Source organism: Anser cygnoides, chromosome 2 (assembly GCF_040182565.1).
Source record: "Anser cygnoides isolate HZ-2024a breed goose chromosome 2, Taihu_goose_T2T_genome, whole genome shotgun sequence".
NCBI lineage: Eukaryota > Metazoa > Chordata > Aves > Anseriformes > Anatidae > Anser > Anser cygnoides.
Window position 1 is genome coordinate 14,624,303 of NC_089874.1, and position 25,534 is coordinate 14,649,836.

A 25,534-nucleotide genomic window follows, 5' to 3' on the forward strand; every position below is an offset into this window, starting at 1 on the left:
GCATCACATGCACACAGCAGACAGCCTGTGAACTCATCAGGGGCACATTTTAAAAGGCATGCACTCAACAACTAATTGCTTTTGGGAAAGGAAACCACACAGAGGGTTACACCTACAAGGATCTAATCTAACTGCAGGGCAGGTAAAACTCAGCCCTAAATTACAACAGGCCTAAGTTCATTATAAAGCTCTAGAAACTCTCTCCTGTTCTGTACCACAAAACACATGCAAAATTAAAATTTATGCTTGGGCAAAATATTTCAGCTCTATATTATGATGCCAAAAATCTTCAGTCAGGAAAACAAATTAAGGAACACAAGTCTTGGGGGTTGGTATTTTGCCATCTCTTCTGCATGTGAACACGTGCACCATCCATGCTTGGCACAAGAGGGAAATAAGCACCACGCACGCTGCCCATGAACTTACAACTTGTAACGTGTTTGCTAATGAAAAAAAGTGCTTGCAGAAGCTTGTTAAACATCACTACAATGACAGAAGAACAAAGATTTTAGTGAAGCTTAAAGCTCTGCTGGAGACGGACCATAGTATCCCTCATGCAAAAAACACTGCAATATTTAAATACATAGTTCAAATCTTAGTTTCTGTTTAAGACTACAATGATACATCTCCAAATTACTAAAATGAGTCACAATACCTTTATTAGAAAACACTATACGTTTCTAAGACAATATTTGTTATTAAATTAGTAGTTAAACTTTTATTAGATCTATATAGATGTCACATAATTCTGTTACTGACTTTTAAAAAAGTGCAAAGGTTCTTCAGCCTGAAATGTTTGCTTACTACTACAAAGGCAAGTGAGAAAAATTCCCTGAACAAGAAAGATGTGCATCTAAACAGAAAAAACTCTAGGGATAACAACAGCACCTACGTAGCCTTGTTAGGTGGGATGAATTCAGGACTGATGATCTCTTGTGAAGATATTTCCACAGTTTATTTTTAAGAGAGAAGTTAGGAATTTTGAGCCCACTGCAACGTAATAATGGCTATACAGAGGAGCCGACAAAACAATGTTCAGTACTTTTAAAAGAGATAAGCTTCAGATCTGCAAAAGAAATTACTGTTCGAAAACATTTTTGTCTTGTGAATCTCTCAATTGTTGCAGGCAAAGCGATAGGGAAAGTCTTGCATTATGGTGTGTAATATAGGCACGTAAGCTGGAGACCTAACTGGCTTCAAGACAGTAACTTTAGAAAACACATACAAGCACATAAATGTCAACTGCATTTCTGCACTAAACAGGCTAAAACTTCAACATAAAACAAAATGTAAGTTTAATCTGACGTCTTTTTCTGGAAAAGTATCACAAAAGCAGCCATGAACCACCACCACCCCCCCCCCCCCCGCCATCTCAGGCCAGTTCTGTGGTATGAATGTTCAGTCCAAGAGGGACTACTCTTGACTGTCACCCCTGTTTTGGGGTCACCAGCAGAGGTGGAGAGTGAGTGACAGTGCTGTCCCACGGGTGTTCTCCTCTAGACAGACACAGAAGCCATCTGTGGGCCTGTGGGAAGAACTAGGAGCAAGCCTGCAGGGGCCCTGAAACCATGACGAACAGCTGACAGCTCCAGAGTCCCTCTGCTATTTTCTGCTAGAGACACATTTATTTCCTTTTTAATGGACATGCAGAAGCCCAAGCACAGTCTTTATTCTACGCTCTTCCTCCTGGACTGCAAAAAGCTACATCGGAAGTCATGCCTGCTGGTTTAGGGCTTTTACACTGCTCCCTGTGAAAGACACACAATCCAGCTCCAGTGTGTGAGCAGCACACGTGGTCGGGGCAGATGAAGCCTCCCCACACCAGCCTGCACCTCAGGCCTCACCCGAAGCCCCACCTGAACAGCTCTGCTCCTGGAAAACTGCCAAAAGAAAACACTGGCTGAAAACTTTGGACCCAAATATCCCACAGAAGCTCAAAGCCCTGTCAACCTAGGGATGTGTTTTTACTTGTTCCCTTTAACAGCATGGGTCATTTTTATTGTATTTAAGTACATTCCCAATAGCATTTTCATTTACCTACGAGGCAGTGCACGTGCAGGCTTGACTCGCCCTACCCCCGAACAAAGCAGACGACACAGGTCTCACAGGTGCCTTTGGGCAGGGGACAGCGCCCTGCGGGCGGCACCAGCACCTCCTGCCACCAACAGCGGTACGGCCCGCTTAGGCCACGCACTGAATTCACACCGGGATTTGGTTTGGACAAGAAAAACGACACGCACATCCACTGGGGTCTATAAACCAGAAATCAGTACTCAGCTCTGCCAGCATGGTGATAAACTGAAAAACCCACGTACGGAGCAGGAAGGAGCAGCGAGGAGCCCCATGGCCTGCCAGCACTGGGCAAGCATGCAGGGATGGGGCTTTTTGTGCACAACAAGGGGGAGAAGGGCAGAAAAATGAAGAAAACCCCTCCCAGGACTGATGAAGGTCAGAACAGGAGAGCAAATACCAGATAAAGGTAGTGGACTGCCTGAAGAAAATGGAAATACAATGCTGAAGGCTAGTACCTACTACTGCAACAAGCTGTGTTACTGCTGTGCCTTGGACATTGCCCAACGGCATTAACAAACTGAGTTCTGCAAGGTGTAAATAATAAACTCAGTTTATTATTTATTATATTATATTATTATTATATTATATTATATTATTATTATATTATATTATATTATTATTATATTATTATTTATTATATTATTATAAATAATAAACTCAGTTTATTATTTATTATAACTCAGTAATAAACTGAGTTCTGCCTGGCCCGGAATACTACTTTGCAGCATCGAGTACATTTTTAAGGGATTTTAATTCAACTTTTTACCTTCCAGAGCAGCAATCCGACATGCTAAGATTAAATAATGTTACCTCCCCACCGGGGGTGACAAAACACGTCAGTGACAGCTGTGAGCAACAAAGAGATGAAAGCTCAGTCTCACAAAGCGCTCGGTCTCACAAAGCACTTTAAGAAGAGAGTTACAATGAAGTAAAAAAATAGACACTGTGAAAGAAGACATTTCACAGACCATAATAAAAGTTTATACTAATATTTTAGTGTTTTGTGTGTTTTTTTTTTTTTATAGCCGTAGTTTAATTCTACCCATCTTCTGCTACTCCTTTTAACATACCACCAGTCACTTTAACCAGAACTTCTCCTTACAAAAGCCAAGCTCTCTGCCCTCAGTGGTCAGCTTTACAGCTCCAGAGAGATCATCTCTGCAGACTCAAGCCTTGCACGCACAAAAGTTCTTCTCGGAGCATTTTTAAAATCATTTCTATTGCTGCATTAAACAAAAATGGTTTTAAGTCACTTAATCTACTCATGTAACTTAGTCCTTACACCAAGCTTCATTTATACTTGAAACAGCAAATTCATTATTCTTAAGACACTAACTAGTGAACCACAAGGTAGTTCGTCTACAGAGAGAAGCAGCAACGTTTCTCCAAATGTATATCCTGTATGCTGGCTGCTTACAGTACAAGAGCAAAATGAACCATTAGGATAAGCCAGTGAAAAATACCACTACTGAACTAAGAGTGCCTCCGAAGCTGAGAGAGAATTAGTTCAGTTAATTAGCTCAGCTCTTTCATGATGTCAAAACGGACTTTGAAATATTTAGTTGAAAAACTGGATATACATAGACACAAACTAGGTACTGACTTTAAAAGGCAGGGAGGAAACTGTCCGTACCAGATTCAGGAAGGAAGACCACACTTTCAGAACGACTAAACAGACCTGCTTTCTCCCTTGTGCAGTACTTCAGTCTTGAGTTTGGTTAGATCTATACTGACCAAGAAGATAACAAAAGTCAAACTAGATCTAAGGAATATATACAACGTGCACTTCATGCAGCAGGCACAAACCTTGAGGACAAGTCCTTGCTTCCATGAGGCAAACTGTGGAAAAACATACATTACTCCACCAGCAATTCCTCTAGTCCTTTCAAAGGTCCTAGTCCTTTCATCTTCCTTCCTACAAGCTGAGGCATTTTAAAAAGATTTTTATATATATATATTTCATCTTAAGTATCTTTTGAACTTGCATAGCAGTGTGCCACCTGAAAGCACCGTGGCCCATTCTATAGGATGCTGCAGCTGGAGTAAGCAAACAGGCACAAGATCTCTGTCAGAGACATTTTTAATGTAATTATAGAAGATGTGGAATAAGAAAAGGACCTCTGAATATACAAATAGGACGAATGAAATAAACAAAATTATCTTGATATGTTTTTAAAGCAAAATATTGAGCCTTGCACCACTGAAATTATATAAAAAAGTAACAAAATACATGAACAACACTGCAATCTGCGGTTTCAACCTTTTACAAGTAGAATTACTACCAACAGCAGGAAATCTAACAAATTCATCCCCAGAAACATGGTGTTTATTTTAGGAATAATCTTCATACAAAATTAAAGATCCTTTTCTCAAGGAAAGAAATGTAGATGAAAACATCTGGGGAGCAGGCAGGAGAGATCACTTTCTGACTCAGACTGAGCTACATTACAAAAAACAAGGAGCAAACGGTAGCAACGGGACTTCTAAAGAAAAAAGAAAGGCAGCACAGGATTTTTTGTTGACCAGCACAGTACAATAGCATTTAAACCCTTTATTAGTAAAACCTGAAGAAAAACATGTACAACTTCCAGATATACCACTTCACCAGGAGAGGATAGGAACTGATTTCCATTAACATTCTAATAATGGAAAAATGCTTAAGGGAAGAAAACCTGTAATGCAGCAGAAAGCAAACATTTCAAGAAGTATTTGTGGCAATACGACGCAGAGCGCCAACACCCACATGGTTCTCTCCAGATGGCTCTGCTGAGCCCCACTCCACGGAGTGGAGCCTTTCAGATAAGGATCTGGCATCAGAAGGGAACCCGAGTGTTTTGTCTCATTCTATCAGCACAATTAATTATCAGATCGTGTAGCTTCTTCCTGAAGCAGACTGCCTTCTGCAGCAATCTCCAGGACTGCAATCTCTTCTGCTTCCTCTCCAGGAACACGCCTCCCTAGACAAACACACGCTTCTGATAGAAGGAACCCACGCAAAGGGATAAATATCTATCATCTCTAGCACCCAAAACCCCACAGCATAGACTAGCCAATTCTATCAGTACGACTTCACTGATTTTACAAGACAACTCAGAAGATATTGTGACAAATAACAAAATATTGCCAAAACAGATTAGCAGGTTTTTGTTACTGCTGAAGAACAAAGAGAACCTATAAAGAGGGAACTGGTTGCAGGCCACATTTTTCAAGTGTTTATAGGAAGCACTTGTAGGAAACCCACAACAGGCACACCTGTCTCCAGAGACAAGTTGGAGACAAAAAAAAAAAAAAAAAAAAAAAAAAAAAAACAATGACCACACCAGAACAGAAACCATCACTCAGGAATGCACAACGTCCCTTCCCCACTGCTGCAGATGGATTAAAGCAGTTCTCACCGGCACACGCTGGCTCTAACGCTGTGAAGTGCATACACATTGACTCAAAAGGATGCACGACACATTCACTACTGTTCAGCCCACTTCTTTGTCCATTAACACCATTTTCTTTACAGCTGAAGGACAGACATAGATGTTCAGGGAGCCCAGTAAAACCTCACGTTTTGTGTTTTTTCACAGAACCACAGAGTCAGAGTGGTTGAGGTTGGAAGGGACCTCTGAAGATCCTGTAGTCCAACCACCCTGCCGAGCAGGATCCCCTAGAGCATGCTGCACACAGGATGGCATCCAGGCAGGTTTTGAATACCTCCAGAGAAGGAGACTCCACAACCCCTCTGGGCAACCTGTTCCAGTGCTCTGTCACCCCCACAGTAGAGAAGTGCCCCCTCATATTGAGCCGGAACCTCCTGTGCTTCAGTTTGTGCCCATTGCCTCTCATCGCTGGGCCCAACTGAAAAGAGACCAGCTCCATCCTCACGACATCCTCCCCTCAGATATTTACACACATTAATGAGGTGTCCCCTCAGTCTTCTCTCTTCCAGGCTAAAACAGGCCCAGCCCTCTCAGCCTGTCCTTGTATGACAGGTACTCCAGTCCTCTAACCATCTTCGTAGCCCTTCTCTGGGCTCGCTCCAGTAGTTCTATGTCCCTCTCGTACCGGGGAGCCCAGAACTGGACACAGTACTCCAGGTGAGACCTCACCAGGGCTGAGTAGAGGGGGAGGATCGCCTCCCTTGACCTGCGGGCAACACTCTTCTGAATGCAGCCCAGGATCCCGTTGGCCTTCTTGGCCACAAGGGCACATTGCTGCCTCGTGGTCATCCTGCTGCCCACCAGGACTCCCGGGTCCCTGCCTGCAGAGCTGCTTCCCAGCAGATCAGCCCCCAGCCTGTGGTGGTGCCTGGGGTTTTCCATGTACTTCAGCCAACAAGACTTCACCTATACTGCCATTAAAGCCCAGCAAGCAGCAGTTGGCAAGAAGCATTATGCAAGTTCACGACACCCCAGGTCCACCTCACCCCTCTGCAGTGTGCTGAAGCTCAACATAAAGACCACTGCTGAATTTTGAATTTAATGCCCCAAAAAGGCATGACAAAGAGAATAAACTGGGGATTAATTATTTCCTTTTTTCCCCCCACTGTAAATGACTGCTTCCAAATATCAAGGATTTACTTGCTATTACAAGGTTTTATCTTGCTATTAAGTAGATTTCCTTTATAGTAGCAGGTTCCATAACCTAGCAAGTATTTGTTTCCAATGCTATGATTCTTGACCTTTCTTTAAAATAAGAACAACTACCTAAAGTGGGTAAAGTTCCAGGATGCTCAGGCAGCCCAATATGTAGCCCATTTCACCTGGCAGATGATTTACTTTGGGAGAGGGAGCAAGAAAGGAAAATTAGTTATCTGAATAAATGGCAACCCTTAACACAGGGAGAAAATTGTCAACTGTACAACACAGTACTAAGGCTTGCCTTACAAAGCCAAATAAAATGTTTCCACACTTACCTGCACTTTATTCTGAACCGTATCGGTTTTAAAGACAATTTAAAACTCTGGTTTAAGGCACACAGAAATTTAAAGAATGTTAAATGTTTTAAAGAATAATCCTGTTCTATGTGCATTTGGTTGCCTCAGGCTAATTCTTCTCCAGAATTCAATTTTTTTTATAAGAAAAACAACTTCTTTATAATGAAGACTTATTCAACATTCTGTGTAATCTAGCTAAAATAGACAAAAACTCCGTATCAGGCATCCATGGGTGACTTAATATTCTTGAAGGCCTAAAACAAACATAATGCAATATTCACAGATTGAGACTAGATCGGCAGAAGTCAAGGTCCAATTCAAAGCAGCTATAAAAGGCTATCTATGGCTTTTTCACAGAGCAGAAAGGACACCATGACAGGATGTATATATCAACACTGTCGTGTACTATCACATCAGAAAGATTTCCACTCACTGTAATCTCTGTATCTCTGTTCAGTCACTAACTATAAATAGCACCAACCCCGATGCACCAGGAAACACAACATGCTAAGTGGGACCTGCACTAAAAGAAATCAATTCAACCACAAGCCCGTATTTTGGTGTTGGCAAATAGTTTCTACAGATACAAGACACAAAAGCAAACACATTCTTGCTGTACACATTAGGAGCTCATATAATCCAGGGCTGAAGAAGCAGGAAGCATGGCACTTGCTAGAGAAATAAATGCTTATGTCTCAGGACTAAAATCAGCAAGTAATACGTTGTTCACCTGGTCACATTTTGTGGTGCACAAGCTCACATAGTTCATGTTCAAAAGCAAGCTTCCATCTAGATGGTCTCCAATGAGGATTATAATATAATTTTAAATGTTACTAGACATAGACAGAACAAGATTTAGCATTGGGCTAAATCCTGTCAATCAACCTTAGAAGTCTGTGGCATATTCAAGCACATCTTTTAGCTGCTTCACTACTGGTGTGCAGGCAAAGACTTGTATTTTTAACCAGGGCAAAGGCTTGCAGTAGTTGGCAGTGATTGAAGTGAAGAGATCCCTACTGACACAGAGTGTAATTCCATAACAATTTGAGTCATGAAACTGCATTACAGAAATTGATAAATTACAATAATAAAAGCAGGTTGTGATAGTAGGGGAGAAACTGTAAGAAACATTTTCCCATGTAATAGAGAATGCATGCAATATGCCGTTGGATTTATTTTCGCAAGTTTAATCATGTTAGAAAGAATCTTACTGTGCAAGTATTTCTACCATATAAACTAAATAAAAAAGATACACTTACTGAGAAAGTCAATTATTCAACAAGAGTCAGAGTGGCAGATTTATCAACCTTGCAAACTAAAAATGCATTATATATTTACACTGTCAAATATTTTATTTTTAAAAATCCAACAACAGAAAAAAAAAAGTCTACCCTGAATCAAGAACTCAGTAAGCACACTTCCAAAAAGAATGCTGCTTTGATGTGTATCTGTGTTATGGAAGCAGACTTCTTCCCTGAATAAAAAAGAAATACTTAATGTCAGATAAGAACAAACCGGGGACACACACACCAAACAAACAAGCAAGCCAAAAAGATGACCTCATTTGCATTTTATAGGACCAATCAAAGAGTAGGGGGAAAGAAAAAAAAAGCAACAACTATAATATTGTCCTCCAGGACTTTGAAATCATGTCCCACAATAATTCCTGTACCATTAAAGGCATATAATTAGGTAGTAATTTGCAGGAGTTAATTTCCTCCTACACTGTACTCAAAAACATCTTGAGGGCAGCTCCTAACACTATTTAAGTTGGAGAACGTGTAGGTAAGTGTGAGAGAAGACACTGGAAAGAGAGTGTACGCTTTAAAAACAATTTCACTAATTATGATTTAAAATTATGACAAGCATCTCACAAGGCAGATAAGCATTCCAATGACTCAAACGCAAGCTTGCGAGAAAAACCCTCTTTACTAGTGGTTCTTGAAAAACAAAAACAACAAACTAATATTTGGCTGTGTACCATATATAATCAAAAATGTGCACGGTAGACAATTAGCAAGCAATAATCCTACAAAAGCCATTTGATCTGTCATCCTTTTAAACAAGTTTCAACCATCAGAGGCTGTCAGCCATTCCTTATGTCAAGTATTCTCCACGTAAGGGTTTTTTTGTTGCTTTTGTTTTGTTTTTTAATTCCTGAGAACATTTTAAAGGATTTGTTCAGATCATTAATGGAATCTATCATAGCTTTTGTCCTTCTCAGGGATCACCGTTCATTTTACCCATCTTTACCATGAATACAACTGCTACTAGAACATTATTTATTAGGGTCTAACATTTTGAGACGCAGAGACAAGCATTTCTTCCAAAAATCAGGTACTTCCTTGGTCCCAGGTAACCACAGCAAAGCAGGACAGAAATCTGCAGCACACGAGGGTTAGCGCTCCTTACCCTTCTCATCTGCATTGTGAAACCGTAAGAAAGCACATCCCAGTTCAAGTGAAGTTTGCAAGAAGTAACAGAAACCACAGATTACCAACCACCATTCGCAATTAATGTGTATGTTAAAAAGCAGGGTCATCAGGGGTCACCAATTAGTGCTGTATTGGAGATGTCACAGAATCACAGAACAGTGCATTTATTTATGTATCATGATCTACATTTAAAGAAAAATGTAGCTTTAGTTTAAATTCTTTTTCAAATGCAAAAAGGTATAGCTAATGTAGCCAATGTATCTTGCATATTGCCTTGATCTAGAGCTTAGCCCTGAAAAAGCTATAGTTTCAGGAAACATATAGCTGGGACAGATGTCAGAGATGTTTTCATCCCACACCTCAGTCACCTTATTAAAATGAAACCTAAGTGCAAAATTCAAGCCCGGTGTAATAAGCATAGCTTGTTTTTTTTCTTGAAGAAAACTAATTAATCCCAAAGCTCTTTCAAAGCTTAACAGAAGGTTGTAGAGGGTTAGAAAACGCAAGGAGCTTTTTCACCTTGAGATGCACAAGAAAGCATCTCAAGTAACGAGAAAAAAATTAAAAAATAAACAATAAAAAAGACTGAATTAGCATTGAATATGGGCCTTCCTTTTTTTTTTTTTTTTTTAATTCCTTTGGGTTTTTTAGCTGTTTAATCTCAATATTGCTGCACTTAATTGTACAATAATTTCTACCTGATCAGAAGGGCAGTTAAAAATAAAACCTCTCTCCAAAACCAGGCAGAAAACACTGCTAAAATGCCAAACTTCCCTGCTGGGCGATTTGCCAGAAAACAGCTCCGATGCCTGGCTTTCTTCCCAACCGTGTGAATGCACAACACAGGAGGAAGGGTCCGCTGCCGCTGTACTCCTCTCTCAGGACGGCAAAGCACTGGTGTACACAGAGCAGCAGATGAAATGCACTTAGCATCCTTACGTGTCTGAATACCCTGCCTGCTGCTGAAAATGGAGCAACAGGAAAGACTGTGGATGGCTTTATGCACTCTTGACTGACCCCGTTTTATCTCTGGCAGCGTGCCTCCCCGAGTCATTGGAAATGTTGGTGTTCACCGCTTGAACCGAGCCAACAAATTCCAGTGGCAGAAAGAGGCACAGCTCTTTGCTTCCGGCCTGCACCCCCAGACATCACTGCCCAAGAGCTGCTTCCCACAATTACGCTGCCCAGAGCTCCTCAGGCGTGGCCTGAGACGAGGGCTTCCTGGCAGACAGGCGTCCTCAGCCCTACAAACGGCATGCTGGTGCCAAAGGGCCAAGCTCTCGCTGTGCCAGGCCTTGCCAGCCCTGCCAGGCCTCAGCCAGCGTACACACTGCTCCCTGCTGCTCCGGCCCCATGTCGCCTGGGGAAGCTTCAGCGTCTCTTCAGGATCCCTCCGTGGCCACTTACAAGCATTCTTCTGGAAAAAAAAAAAAACATCTTCAGATCTCTTTACTTTCAGAACCAGAAAGTAGTAAATTGGACTGGCTGCTTACTGCCAATGCTCTCACGGAGTTTGTTGTTTTACGACACGCCTAATAGACATAATTCATCAATATGAAGTGCAGGCTGTCACAAACTGTAGTACAGGCAAGCCGTGCTATGACTACATCAGGCACCAGAGGCTAGAGGACCACCTCCCCTCTACTCCCCTCAGAAGAGCACGCAACCAGGGGAGAAAAGGCCAGCTCCTTCTGGAGGAGCGGGGAAAGACAGTGGTTCAATAACGGGCGAGATGGGGGAGGTCAGTGATTGCGTCTGAAACTGGTCAATTACTAAATGGAATAAAAGGCTGGGAAATAAAAATATCATTTACCACTCTGGCAATGATTAGATTTACCAGTCAGAGCTGGGAAGCAAGAAAGCACAGCGCCCAAGACCTACTGACAGCATTGTTTTGATGAGCACCGAATTCTTAAGGAAAAAAAAAAAAGGAAGTGGAAACTGCAGAAGCATGTGTGTACACAAGATGTAATATAATGTATTATTAAAGCCGTAATAAAATCTAATAGCTGAAAGCAGTGATAAGTACATTTAGATAAAACTTACATTTAACCGTGAGAACAATTAACCTTTAAAAGCAAATTTATCTACTGATGTGGTGATTCTTCTAAGTGATCAAATTAAGGTTGAATGTCTTAATCTATTTTAAAGGTAAACACTTCAGTTGTATTTTGCTACAATAAAGAAAAAAAAGGGAATATATAAGGATACATGCTGGGTCTTGCATAGTAACAAAATAAAACATTTCACATGGGCAAGATTCTTGTCCTGAACTCAGCAGAATATGGTGTTTTCGCCAAAATCTTCTTCTATCAAATAATGTGAACTTAAATGCAGTCTTCTATAAGTAATTGTAACTGTACCTCGGAGAAGTATACACGGGGAGACTGATGGATTTCCTACAGTGATTTAAAACATCAGAACTTGCCATGTGGCATGGGACGCCTGAAGAAAAAGCACCTCAAAATACCTGAGCCATTTGCACAGCAACAGTGAATCACGAAATGACTGCAGCGAGTCATCTTTATGTCAAATCCCTGATAGCAAAAACTAAGCCGGGGTGGGTACTATATCCAGGCTTCAGGAATTTAAAAATAAAACAGCAAGACAGTCTGTAGACACTTTGAGTAAGTTCCTTCCCATGCACCTGCCACTGACATATTTTACTTTGCTACATGGGTTCAAAATCCTATTTCTTAAGGCAGAAGTTTAGCTTTAAAAAAAAAAATAAAGATTTCAATAATTAACATAAACAATCCTTTATACTATAAATACAAACTAATGTTTTGGTTTATTTGGAGAAAAAAGGCAGATCCCACAGGGTCAATACAAGACAATAGCTACTGACTCCTACGACACACGTAACAACCTGTTTAATAATCCACCGTTTGCCTGCAGGCTCTCTCAAAAACTTTGGAAACCTGTTAGCAGCACGGTTCAGTTTCAGTAAAGGATGGGCGGTAAATTCTGCAGCAATTTTTTTTCCATGGTAACTTAACATCAAACTAATCCCCAGAGATAACACCACTTGAAAGCCTCTGCCTGCTCACACTGATGCCAATGGCAAAAACTTCACTCAAACCGTACAGGCTCATAAAATCTTGCATCTTAATTAAAAATAAAGAAAAACATGGAAATGGGAACAGTCATGGTGAAAAATGGTGTTATAGCACATCTGTTATTACCTGGAACATAATAGTTATAATGTGAGTGAACAACTGGAGGTATCCCCTACTTAGATCTACTTCAGTGTAACAACTCACCCGTGTAATACCTAAAGAGAAACAAGATGCTAAATATTCACTTTGAGAATAAATCTACCTTTACATGACCCAGCCTGTAGATCATTTGTGCAAATGAAACTGTATCATTTGAGCAAATGTTCCCCAAATCAGGACACGCTATGAATTCAGGCTATTTCCAACAAAACACACTTGTGAGCACTTTTTAAGGCTGTTTTTCTTTCACGGTTTTTGTATGGTGGTATTTATTTTCCTCTTCCCAAGCTTGAAAACATTAGCCTAAGGATAGTTTGTAAAGAACAGACTAGACTGAAGAAGAAATAAGGAAAAAATATCCTTAAACAGTGAGGCAAACTTGCAGTATTTTTATTTTATTTTTACTTACCATGTTTTCCAAATTGCACACTCTCAGACTACTAAATACCTTAAGATGTGAGCTCTATCTTTGTGGTTTTTTTTTTTCGTATATGACAGGTCCTAACAAACATTAAAAATTCAAGTCAATTTAGAACTCCTTTCTTTAATATAGTTTCTCATTTGTTTTTTCATTTCAGGAGAAAAGAAGAAAGGAAGGCTGGGGAACCACAGGAAACATTTTGTTTTCTTATGTGGTACCATGCACTTGGGTGTTTGTAAGGCAAGAGACTCCCCAGTGCTCTGCAGCTATGCATCCCTAACAGCTTCTTTCTGCTGCTTCTTTCAGACTTTTTTTCTGAAGGTACCAAAAACATTCTAAAGGCAACACTTATGATTAGCACCCACCACAAGGAAAAGGAATTGTTATATCGACATGATTTCTTTCATCCTGGTTTGAAACCATGCTGAGATCCAACGATAACACAGACACAGAAGGCAGCGTTTGTCACTGTTCTTAGCTGCATTTTTGACATCTGTTTCACAGCTCTTGGAAAGCCCACTTCCATTAATCTACCATGAGAAAGGACAGGAGATAAAATTCCCAGGCTGCAGAAGGCATTAGGAAAATTTGCTAGCTGACTATACATTGAGAAAGAACTGTAACAGCCAAATGATGTCACTGTGAATAGACGGAAGATGCTGTAATTCTATTCCTCCCTTTGTCTTAATGGAGTTATTTATGTTGCAATTCTGAGGGCAGACCATTTACCAAAGACTTTACCAGACACCTGACGTAAAGGAACAGCACACCAAAAACCGACCGGGACACCCTGGTCCCACTCGGCAGAAGCAGGTCTGTGCTTCCCTGACTCAGCCTTCAGAGCTTTACATGCAAGAAGTTTGCCAAGACAACTCCTGCTGCACATGAATATTTAAACAGGTTCTACCAACCATCAAGGGATTCATCATCTAATCCAGCTAAAAATATGGGAAACAATTCAAAGCCTCATCACAGATACAACTGTAAATACTACAGAAGTTATGCTTTTAAGTCATCTATATATCCAAAAAAAATCAGGACAAAAAGTATGTGCCGTTCTGTATCATTGAAGCATAAACATAATGAGCTGCTTCGAAGTTAAATACTATCCTAAGATCAGAACCCTAAATCAGAGAGGTTTGGCCTGCTGGTCATATACAACTTGCACAGAAATAATATATGCTCAGCACTCCTTTAATAACAGGGCGCCTTTTATTTAAAAGACTAATTTATTTGATTTAAAAGAATAATTTAAAATATTAATTTCTTGGAAATAAAAGATTAATTAAATTGAAAGCATGGATCTCAATCTATATGACAAGATTCCAAACTAGCCTCTCTTGTACACGAGCAGAAGTGACAATGAAACCAGATGCAGAGTCTGACAACAGGAACTCATGGAAAAAGAATGAGAACAGGAGAAGAGAAACGATTGTTACAAAAAAAAAAAAAAACTTGAATTTAGCCATTCATTTTATACAGTTACCATGTGGGCAATTTTAAAACATGAACAAGTTTTCTATTTTTCATCGGACACAAACATTCTACACCCATTATGTTTGCTGCTGAGGAGGAAAAAGTAAGAGGTCACCAAAACACATCTGCCCACATTATGCCCCTACGAGTTACTAACCTGAAATTCGAGGTGTATGGAAGTACATGTTAGAAATGCAACTTCAATGTGAAGAACAATCCGTGATGGGAAAGCACACTAGCACTCGCTTTACAATCCTGAGTACAGAAACACGGTGGTCAGACATTTGAAAGAGAAAAAATAATTGGAACTAGCTTCTCTGGATTAACTCAATAACCAAGAAGCCCAATATTATTGATCCATATGGTGGGAGCTGTGTGGGTTGAATGCTATTTCACTTCTGAGATTCTACTTTGAAGTCTCAAAGAGTAAGCATGGTGGTCTCAGCCCAAGTCCCTCAAAAGATCACTAAAAATCATTTCATTTAATGTGAGGCAGCTGACTTCCTGCTAGGACGCACGAGAAGAATATTGGGTTTCTCTGAACAAGACTGGTGGTAGGGAAAAAAAAACAAAGCACCAACAACTGTATGGCATGCCTAATAGTTATAGAGAAGATCTCAGTTTGCAATACTTTAAGGAGCAGGGAATAATCACATCATTGTCTTCAAAATGTTTATTATCTAGCATCATAATTAATGCCATTCCAGTCAACTGCATATGGTAAAGCAGCAGGAATTAAGAGTAAATACCAAAGCCTCTGTCAAAAGGAAAATGACTGCAAGAAGCTGTGAATACTTGTAAATTGTCTCTGTGATTGTAGTTACTATGATTTGTCTTTCTCTTAATAGTTTCAATTCAAATCCAGAGAGCACAACAACAAAAACAAGACTTCGGGTTTGTTCAGTTTTCCTACTCAAGATGGGGCAGTGGACATGCACATTTGTAGGGGTTTACAGGAAACATTATTTTCCAAACAGGGATTACACACAATCCTACAAAATACCTTCCGAGGAAAGATTTTACAATGATCTGAACTCATTGTTCTTGTGCCTAATTTTTTGAAAAATACACATAACAGAAAAACAGGCTTTTCAGTTTTTTAATTATCAATTTACTACTCAATTTTGAACAGTTTTGCTCAACATTGATGAAAGAAGAATGGACAGAACCAACGCTACACAAGACGCTACCTGTCTATCTATCAGCTTTTGCTGAGAGGATATACAACCACAAAGAAGTGTAATTCAGAGTAACTATCACAAATTAAAAGCCTGAGCATCTAGAGCCTAAGCTCTAAGCTCTACAAAGAAATAGGGAACTCAAGCATTTCCCAGATACACGCTGTTACGGTTTTTACCTCATCCTGTGGAGGAGAAATAGCAAATGCAGTTTTAAGTTAGTAAGTTATGATCCTAATAGTTAGTAAAAGGCCATACACGTTACTGAATAACAACACCTTCCGCATCACCTTGCTAATGTATGCCAGAAACATGATAAATGCATTTTTCTGATAAACTGTTTTCATACTTTCCAGCAAAGTTTAATAAAAACTTCGCAGTAGTTTAAGACAAACTTTAGTAAATGACAAACTTTCGTAAATGTAATCAAGTTATGCAAAGGAAAAAAAAAATAGCCCAGAGCCTGGTTGAGATGTTTGTATGCTTTAAGAAAGCCATTTGAAAACTAAGCTGTTCATATTGCTATATTTAATAGTAAACTGTCAAACTCTGGCCCACTAAACCTTTGTGTCTCACGTTCAGAACTGTTAAAATGCAGTGCAACATAGAAAGTGAAAACAGGCTTGAGAAGCCGTAACTGCTCACTGGGAACCAATAAATGCTTCAAGCATACAAGGCTCTTTCAGAGACTTCAGCTTTACACAGGAAACGAGGCAGACTTGAAGTAAGGTACACCGTAACAGTCATCTGAAAACCACGCATCAGGGAACGGTAACAGAAACTGATACTTCTGCAGTTTACGAACCTATCCTGAAATTGTTCTGCAGTGCATTCCAGCACGGTGCGAGTGCCTTACTGATCTTTTCCTTCACCACAGCCAGACTCAAATACACACTGTGGTATAAAATATCATATGCTTTTCTCTACCAGTTCCACTGCAGAACAGCAACAACAACAAAAACTGTAAGTGAACATGTGACAAGCTTCAGCTTAACTTTTCTGCCTCTTTACTGCCTCACAGATGAACTTGCCCAAACACTTCCAGTGGTACTGCTCTGCTCGGTTCACAGGGACGGCCTCGCCGCGACAGCCAGCCCTTTAAGAGACTGAAGTTTAACACAAGAATTCTGCAGATTGCTAAAGTCTGCTGCAATCTGGTGACAAGATCAGCTAAGAGACCCAGAGATCTTTATCTTCCCTCCCATCTCCTTCATTTTATATTAAAACTCATCACCATAGAAGTTCCAGGTTTGGAAACCTCCATAGACACAAGAAGAATAAGAGATCAGGAAACCTAGCCACCCATCACGGTGCTCCTGCTCCTCAGAGCTCTAGCTGGATATTTTACTCAGCATCCCTAAAGAAAACACTTAGTGCACATCTAGAAGACAAGATGAAAAAAAAAAAAAACACAAATAAAAGTTACACAACATGTACTGTTTCCTGCTCTGTGTACTGCAAGGAGGAGGACAACAGATGCCAACAGGATAAGGGAGTTAATGACCCATGTGCTTTTCTCCTATCTCCACTCTGCTCTCTTCCCCACCATTTCCAGCACAGCCCCCTGGTTAGCGACCACTCATTCCACCCCCCAAAAAAGTCCCTCTGGGGACTTCACTTTAGTCCCCAGACCAAAGCACTGGGTTTTGCTGGGCTGGTCTAATAGCTCAACGCCCTCTCCAGCCTTGCCTCTCCCCTGCACAAAATGTCCTCCTCTTCCCTCTCCATCCACGACCCTCCGCTCGCCTCCCCCACCTCTTGCTCTCACCACAAGCGTTACATCCCTGATAAACAGGTCTGGCTGCGAGGCTGCAATCTGACTAATTTCTGTCAACTCTACCAGAAAGAACAACGGTCATAAAGGAACGAAACAAAATCACCACATGCGAGGTTCTGGCTTCCACCTGTAGGCCTCATTGGGTTACCAACCCGGTTGCTATCTCACCTGAGAGAGGACAAAGCTGTCAATCCATTGTTAATGACGAAAGTAACTACAGAACCAAAGGACAAAAGAGAAGGCCAAGGAGGAATGGGAGTTTCAGATGCAGAAATTCAAGCTGTGTTCATACCGACAAACTAACAACTAATGTTTTATTTTTTATTTCCTCCAACATCACAATAGCGCTGAAATTATACACTAAAACCAGAGGAGAGGGCAAACTAAAAAAGAACTTGTAGCTACAAGACAGACAGCCAAATCAACAGTTGGCTTCGTTTCAGTTCAAAAGGAAAACAAATTTCAGCACAGGGAAGAGCAAACACCAGGAAGGGTGACCATTTGCATGCAAGAAGGTCACACATTTGAACAAACATGCTGGAACAGTAAAGCTCTCCAGACAAACACCTCCTGTTGGCAAATGTCTTCCCACTTCCAAGATATATTGCCTCTTTACAGGGGAAAGTATTTACAGCCTTCCAAGTGCATACAACATGCCCCTGGGCACCCAATATATCCTTATGAGGTTACCACAAGCTGCCCTGTAACACAAGTCTCCAAGGTTTGCATCAGCACTCAGTACATCCCTAAGAAAGGGAGCAGGGCTTGCTCAGGCTACCAGTTCACTTTGGGTAAGCACGCTTGATCAGCCAGGCACGAAGACAAAGGTTTTCGTTCCTGTCACAAAGCACTCAGCCAAGAGAAGCATGACCAGGAAGTTAAAATGTAATGGTACTGTCACTGTAGCATTGAAAAAGTATTATTTCTTACAAAAGCTGATATCAAAAATAAAGTTAAAATGCACTCAGTTTGGGAGAGGGTTGATTTGTTGGAGCAGGGGACAGAAGGGAGAAATGTATCCAAAGTCATTTCGTAAAAAATGGATTTACAGAAAGAAGATAAACATTTACACAACCAGAAAATAATTTTAAGTAGATCTTCCACGGTTATATAAACTGGTAGAAATTCAACAACTATAAAGAGGCTGGAATTCAGGCACTTTCCTCGCAGCGTTACTAGCCCCTGGGAAATTGATCCTTGCTTCAAATTGCTCATTCTTACAAGATTCTTGCCAAACTTAGAGATTAGGCCACGCAGAGAGCTCCAGTGGATGCCTCCTGACATCTGATGATGCAGCACTCCTGTTTTCGGAAGGCAGAATGACTGGGGCAGAGGAACTGCAACTCAAAGGTGACAGCACGCATGTGATTCACAATCCAAACATTTCACTGCAATGGCAACAGAATCGAGGGCGAGGTTTTTTACTTCGATGACCTTTCAAACACAAAAAAGCAGAAAACACTCCTGCGAGCCAAATCAGTTCAGAGAACATGAAGTGTATTTAATTCTGAGTACAGCAAAATGAGTAAATACGTACATTAGAGCAACAAAACTTGACTTTAGGCATCAGGTACGTAACAACAATTTGAAAGTGAGCTCTGTAGTACACATACCACATAGAGTATTTCCTACTTCTCTACACAGGTGCAGCACAATGTTCCTATATATAGGAACACCGTATCTGAGGAACTCAAGGGCACACACAACTCCTCCACGTGACATGGCCTTTACCACGACGTATTCAAACTGGCTGAGAGCTGTCAGGGACTTTGTGAGGTCCTCTGAAGAGGGCAGCCAGAGGCAAACCACAGGTAGACACGCATGGTACTATTAGGCCTGGTGTAACCTTAGGCAGCCCTGACCTACACAAACCAATGACCAAAAAAAAAAAAAAAAAAGGCAAGATAAAACCCTCAAACCAGAGGAAAAGTTTTAGGAAGATTAAGAAACAGCACCATTAAATTCATTACTACAGGTGAGACAATGCATTACTCTTGTCTTTCTTCTCTTGCACAAGCCATCTACGATTCAGATAGCTCTTTCTAACCACTTATTTATAGTGGTTGCCTGTGCTCACTTGTGCAAAGCCAAGACTGAGACCATTACAGACCTCCAACATCTCCATTTATACCAGCTAAAATCCAATCCATTTCGCAGCAGCCTCAGCTGTAGCAAGAATTACTTCAAAAGACTCCTTCTCAGTCAATTCTCTGGTGGCAGCTTTCAGCCCTCCCAGCACACAACATGCCATCGTATATACATGATCAGTCAAACCATTACAAACGTCACTGATGTTGAAATGGAAGGATTAACGGGGCCCTAACTCCTGGAGCGTCTCAGAATTAAACAAGTTCTGGCATGAAACACGTGAAGTCTGCAAGTCAGACTGGAGATAAGAGGAACTGCAAATTCAGTTTACTGTGTGTCTTTAAGCATTGTTGTCAGTAAATACAGATTGCAGGTGTTATATAGCTCTGAAAAAAAGTCCTCAAATATTTCTCTCTAACAAACAGAAGAGAACATAGATGACTAAATGTGAAACAGATCTTTTAAGACAGTGACATGCTGCTGCTCACTCAAACAGGTTACTTCCATTCTATGGTTTCAGGATCCTTGGTTGTTTTTACAACTCCCAAAACAAACTACAATAACAAACCAGAAACATACAAACAAGCAAATTGAATACAGTGCTTTACGAATTCTTAACACCTGTTATCATTGTTGCCCATATATTTTTAACGGACACTATCTATTTTTGCCCCCATGATGGACATTTCAATTCCTCTCTATCTGAAACCTAAGTATCAGCTAGAAATTATTCATTCACACTCTATTGACAAGAGTGTTGCTTTAGAACATAAAACACACCCTCTACTAGTTATCCATTCACCTTACCCAAAAGATATAACTGGCTTGGGATTTGTTTTTGTTTTATGTGAACTTTAGAAGCTGTATAGTTAGTTCCCTTCTGATAAAGGCTCCGATATGGGGAACCCTGAAGGTGGACCTTCACAGTGCCTCTACTTCAAGTTTGCTCCCAGCTGAGTAAACTCCCCAAAGTGAAGACGCAGTAACTCAACATTCATAGTGGCAAAGAGGGAGAAAAAACAATCGTTCTTTCCCTGCAGCAATAACAGTGGCTTCATAGATAAACGTAAAGGAGCTTTCAGCAGCAAAGAAAAGCCTATCCAATTTCTCTCCCAAGGCACGCCAGAGCCCCCTTTCCATTTTGTCAAGATCCTATGGCCCACCCTGATCGCTGTTATTTCTAGGGTCTGAAAGAGCCTTATATCCAACCCCAAAAAGCAAGAGCAACATACATAGGGAGGATGCAAATTTGCCTTATTTCTACCCTACCAGGTCTGGGGCTGGGAGTTCCCCCTGGAGCGACAGACTCCAAGTCCACTGTCCCACTGGCCTCTTAAAACTGTGGGAGCAAGTACCCAGCACTCGTCTGCTAGCACTCTCCAAAGGCAAAAATGAAGCATGCTGTACATTTTATGTCCTGTGGTATCACTGCTCAGAAAACAGCCTAGAAACGTCACAAATATTATAGAACTCAAAGTTTTTCACACATTTCTGAAGTCCACCTTCGTATCAACTGCACAAGAAACATTGTTGTGAAGTTATAGCTTTGTATTGGTTACTTACTGGTTATTTGTATTGGTTACACAGAGAAAAAAAAAAAACTGTCTGGCACAGTATTGTTAGAATACAAAACTAAAATAATTACACCAGAAAGTTTGCCTACCATAGGCACATTATGGCAGACAGAGATAAAAACTCATCAGGCTCCAGCCTGGCATGGCCTCAGATGGTATCAGCAACCAACTTCAGAGCACACAGAAGTGGCTTTGAAAGGAGACACTGTGACGTGATCCTGCAGATTAACCAGGAAAATTCAAGCCTTTGAAAGGGATTACAGTGTTGAGATAAATGAGCACAGGTGTCACCAGTTTATCTGGAATTAGCATCAGGGCTTGGGTCTTTCAAAATCATAGAATCTTTAAAAGTCTGTAAATAATTGATTTGGTAAAGGAAAATGATCTGTTAAAGAACTTCATTACTCCAAAGTAAAGTTTCTCCAGAACAGAAGCAAAGCTTAGAGCTAGACAAAACACACAAAGATACTTCTTCAAAAGGATCGATGTGCCCACAGAGACCAGAGTTAACCCTGCAGCTTTTCTTTTCTCAGCACACTTGCATTTCTCTTCTGGCTTCGGTTTTGCTACGAAATGAACAATCTCTGCATTAAGGCAGAGGTAAAGCTCCTTAAAAAGAGAAACTCTGTTTCTTTGTTAAGGGCAAAAATACCTTCCAACAACAGTGTTGATCGATACAAACCTAAAAAAAATAATCCATTTTCTAACACTTTAAACACTTAAATGCTAAGTTATACAGATGTGATTTTGATAAATGTTTCACTAAAAATAACCTATCCGAAAATCCCTGCAAATAAAAGGCAATTACATGCTTGAAGACTAACGAATCATTTTCTTTCTTTAAAGGAGATAGGAACATAACTGTTGAGTCCAATCTTTTGCACATTTAAATACTACAACACAGGTTTTAGAGACTGATTTCTTGTATTTTAATTTCCCAGTGCCATCCCAGCAAGGTACTTCAACAGGATAATAAGCCTGTCTCTTACGGCAGCGAGTCCTCTCTGACTTATGAGAATAAAACAGGCTGGTGCTGTTACCACTGATACAACGAGCCGCATTCCCTACAGGGAGATTTTGATTCCTCTCTTTGTGGATGTCTACTTTGAGAACTGCAAAGCACAATGGAAAAGAATTAGAAAACTATTTGAAAAACGAGACCCCCTTAACGCTAATTTAACTCGTTATAAATGGCACACACATACATGGCCTTTCCTAACTGTACAGACAGAATTCCCCATGCAAAAGTGGTAATATAAGGAAACTACTTCAATCATTTTTAATTTCAGGTAACTAATCTTCTCCAGATTATGAGTGAAAATAACCAATTCACACTCGTAACAAAGTTAATTTACATGATTAGTCAAACACTGACATAAACTCTTCTTTAATCAAAATTAAAATTAAAAAAGTATTTATTAGTTCAAAACATTTTCTTAATATAATGCACTGTTCATCTCAATTTCTAGCACACTTACATTTCAAGGTGATGTGTCTATTCTAGAAATATTAATCCACCTTAATTTTCTCTGTAAAACATTTAATAAGCTACAGGTAATACACAAACAGAGAGGGAGGGGAAGAGAGGGGAAGAGACCCTATAGTTGCTTAGAATCACCCTGACAGTATTTTTGGCTTCTGTACCACTTGGCTCTGTTTTTCTCGTATCCTACAGTTCTCAATGTTCTGCAGCGTATAAACAACCAGAACTCCCAAACCAGGCTTATTAAAATCCTGGAGATTTTAAATGGGAGAGTTTACAACCCTAATCTAAGAACATGGTTGTAATGTAAGCGTAATACCCTGATCTAACACTGTGTATAGGTGTATAGGTATATGAGAGGTCTGTCATTGTTATTAAGATCGCTCAAATTAATACAGGTTAAGAATGAGCATATTACACCACACCTGAGCTTATCAGCAAACAGTGAATTTGCCCTGTGCAGAAATAAATTTTTTCACATAGCAACAGAGACGAGAATAGCAGAAATAGTCAAGAGGACTCTAAAAAAACACTTGAAATGGAAAATGTTGGAAGTAAATTGGTAGGGTTTCAATTTTAACAAGAAGCTTCTGAAAATTTATTCATTTCCAAACCAGAATATTTAACTATTCAGAGCAAGGGAAAACAAGAACAGTCATCTAGAAAGCAGACAAGTTTTCAGCAGTCTGCAGGGATTTCTATGCAGCACTCAGCAAAAGGTAAGGAAGTCCAACTGAAACAAAAATAAGCAATGCTCATAAATAACAGAAAATGTGCTTTTAAGCATGAAAATTAGTCATGAATGCATAAAGAGTATTCCAATGGCAACACAGATAAAACTGGAATTACTTACTAACAGGCTGAGGCCTAACTTAATTTTATCAAAATGACAGAAGAGCAGCCTCCTAGAGAAAATGGTTATATATCTTGGTTAGCAGATGGGGCTGAAAGAACAAACACAAACCGAAATTAACAATATTAACACTTCCTTGCAAGTATTCTTCTTTAATGAGAGCAATATTCTTCCACTCCTTAGAGGAAGAACAACTGAGATGGTAAATGCCAAAAGAAGGACTTGCACTTGTTGAACCTAAAGGCCTCCGTTCTGCAGCCTTTTCACCTGCCTAGCTAGACCTTCAGTGCCCATCACTGAGCAATTCCAGTAAAAAAAAATAGCAAGATTAAAGCTGTTAGTGGACTCTGACTGTTCATCCACCAATTAAATACAGCCACCTCTGAGCAGAAACACAGTATGGATGTTGTACGTTGCCCCCAACCCAGCTACCGCTGCGGAACACACGTAATGAATGTCAGATAGAGCGAGAACAACGCCGGGCAGAAGCCACTGTGCTAAAACCCGCTTTGGTGGACGGTATTTCATGCCACTGGACGCTTGCACTGGAGGTACCTGGCAGCTCTTTTTCTCTTATCTGCAGACACGAGAAGCTGCAGACCCCCGAAGGGTTGTTCGTAACACACGTGTGTGGCTTTTACTTTCAGGAACCGAGCAGAACGGGTCATACAGGGTCTCCATGAAGTCGCAGGAAGTGGGCAGCAGTGGGTAGCAGCAATCAGAGAGAAACGAGAGAATCATCACTGTAACACTTTCTATTTAATTTCATATCCACGCTTTGTAAAGTAGCATTAAGCAACGTAGAGACCTTACTGTGGTTCTAGGAATGACTGGGGAGGTCTTTAAAACTATGATAAAACCGTATTAAAAACAGAGATGATTTCAAAGCTCAGAATTTGGGCTGGATCAGGGGCAGCTTCAAAAATAGTGACAGGGTATCGCTTTGTAGGTTTCATCTGTCGTGTTCTGCATTAGACTTCAAATCAAGATACGAAACAGACTTCTACAGAAATTAAATCTTTTCTTTTCTAAGCTTACTCAGTATTGCTGGGATAAGAGGGGAGAGTAGAAGCATTTTCTTAATCAGTGCTATGGACAGGCTTTAGCTAAAATACATAAAAATTATGGTCTCGAATGTCACCTGCTGATTATGCTCAGCTCAGTATTTGGAAGCCTAATCTTTCTTGAAATGCTATCTTTGAAAAGGTTCTTCTATTCATTTGAAATGAAATGGAACTGAAACACTAACGCCACAAATGTATGAACACTTGGCTGCGGCCTCCGATTGCACTCCTGCCTCCACATCGAATGTCCTGTGAGTACGTGCAGCAGGGGCTGGGGTGAGGGTAGATTTCCACCCCTCACCCCCCAATACATTGCTTTAAGGCACCGTCAGATTTGATATGCCCACCCACTTTGAGATGTGGACTAGCCACATGGTTAACTTCAGCTTAACCTCTGAATTTTCCTTACCTTTCTAGTGTGTGTTTTTTGTAATTACTAAAGCTGCCTAAATAATCAAGTGCAGAAGACACCTTTTCTAGAAGAAAATACTTCCTTTTATCCTGTAGCAAGCATTTCCCTATATTAACCCGGTTTTCTTTTCAGTGTGCAAACAACGCTCTCCAATATGCAGAGCAGCAGAAATAATCTATTAACAGAAGTTCATGTTTCCATTCTTTTTTTCTGCTTTGCACATTATTAGTTAAAGAAACCTGCTCTAATAAGAGAGAACGTAAAGCGCATACTGCATTCCTGCATTCCCCCCAAACAGTATTTACATGCCATGTAATACCCAATTCACCCTCCAGCATGCTATGCCAAAAACAAAAACAAAAACCAAAAAACTACTGAGACCATCAGGCTGACCTTTCTCCTTCAGAAATTATGAGGCAGTGAGTGCTGAAGTAAACTAAAAACTTGTTTTTGGAAAGCCATTTCCGTAGCTGACTCTGGATAAGTTGACCCCATGCTCTTTTAAGGCCCAAAGCACACTTCAGTCTGTAAGGGCATAGAATTTTACTGCAGAAGCAC

General features: G+C 40.4%; 1 protein-coding gene across 3 annotated transcripts in view; it reads right to left on the bottom strand.

Moving 5' to 3' along the window:
* CCNY (cyclin Y) overlaps positions 1 to 25,534 on the bottom strand; it is a 126,838-nt gene that overhangs the window by 85,713 nt on the left and 15,591 nt on the right. The window contains exon 1 of one of the 3 annotated variants that reach the window (XM_048076574.2): positions 21,254 to 21,469. The exons of the other annotated variants lie outside the window; for them this stretch is intronic. The gene's annotated coding sequence lies outside the window, so the exon portion shown is untranslated. Of the gene's footprint in view, positions 1 to 21,253; positions 21,470 to 25,534 lie in introns of those variants that run through there. 3 annotated transcript variants of the gene reach the window in all.